The 1,525-nt window shown below is 35.2% G+C and overlaps 1 non-coding gene across 1 annotated transcript; it reads right to left on the bottom strand.

Moving 5' to 3' along the window:
- Nucleotides 1-689: 689 nt before the first annotated feature.
- Nucleotides 690-762, bottom strand: TRNAR-UCG (transfer RNA arginine (anticodon UCG)). Its single transcript has one exon. It is a non-coding gene; the product is annotated as a tRNA-Arg (tRNA).
- Between the last annotated feature and the right edge of the window lie 763 nt (nt 763-1,525).

Raw genomic sequence — 1,525 nt, 5'->3', positions numbered from 1 at the left:
ATATTTAATATTTCGTTACGAATACTTTTTTTACCATTCTTTTTATCTTGTATTGTTATCTGTGTTTTTATTACAATTTTTGTGGTTCATTTTTTTTAATACTTTTTTTTCTATTTGTGAGAAATTTAGGAAATTAACGTGCTCAGCTCTATTGGGCGAATGTTTTAAAAATATATCTTCAGTTCGAGACTTGGTGCTTAAGCATGAGGATTTGTTTTCCATATCGAAAGAGTATCTTAAGTATTTAATTTGCTTTGACAGATCTTGACCTACTAATTGCTGATAAGCTGTCACTCATGAGAAATGCTGATATTTTTCATATTAAATAAGAATTGGAAGTACGTAATTTAAGTAATAGAAGCTTTATACTATACTATAAAATAGGCAGTTTCAAAGTTCGACTCTGTGCTCTGTGCGTAACGGTGATGAGGGGCCTTAAGGACACGTCCATCCTTAACTAACGGACTCACAAGTTTAGTACTTCACTTGTTCTCATTCGTTCTCTATGGGCCTTAGTCCAATTATAGGTTAAAGAACAAACTGCGGATTTTGGTTAGAAGTCAGGTTCCATTCGGCTCTCCCATCATCTATAATGAGCATATTTTCATCAAAATAAACTTTAATGGTATGAAAAAAAAGGTGTTCAGTAGATCAGCCTGACAGACCAACGGGACACAAGACAAGACCTTCGACCGTGACAGGACTCGAACCTGCAATCTTCGGATCCGAAGTCCGACGCCTTATCCATTAGGCCACACGGTCACTGATTAAGGCCGTATATAAAAGTAACAGTTGCAATACTCATTTTTCAGAACAGCCGCTGTCTTAAGAGTAAAATACGATAAATTATTAGTGATAGAAAAAAGTGGAAATCGGGTGTTTCCAGTAGTCGAGCCAATTGTGGTCTTGCTTCTGTTACGCCTAAGTCTCAATTGTATAGCCGACGTTCCAACTTTCAAACCAGAGATCATTGCTGGTTCGCGGTAGATATGGACAACACGTTGCTACCGGATTTCTTATGATCACAAGATGCTCTACTACGCACCGGTTACCCAAATTATATTTTTTGCGGATTGAATTTTTATTACACGATGTTATTCCTTCATCGTGTAAGTCAAGCGTGAACGTGTGTTAAGTATTTCTTTCGAAAATTGGTAGCTGCTTGCGGGATTTGAACAACGGCACAGTCTCATCTCTTGCTACGAATACACCGGGCGTCATATGCTTCAGGTCATGATCAACCTCAAAAGTTTAGACGGATTCTAGAGGTCAATAATTAGAAATCCCTTCATTTTCATGTTACTAATTTAGTAATACGATATTATGGGATTCAATGATATAAAAATATTAGATTTTTTAAATGTAACTGAACGTAAATAACATTGCACGTACATATGTATATTCCTTCTAATTACATATTATCATTAAAATAAGACAAAAAAAGCTAAATTTTGTAAATGGTCAAATACATATTTCCTGTTGGACCTATGATCATTTCGACAGTTCTAATTTTAAAGTTTTAAAC

The sequence above is a fragment of the Bombyx mori genome, chromosome 12 (genome assembly GCF_030269925.1).
Source record: "Bombyx mori chromosome 12, ASM3026992v2".
Taxonomy (NCBI): Eukaryota; Metazoa; Arthropoda; class Insecta; order Lepidoptera; family Bombycidae; genus Bombyx; species Bombyx mori.
The sequence above is the reverse complement of the archived record's forward strand: the minus strand, read 5'-3'. Positions and strand labels throughout refer to the sequence as shown.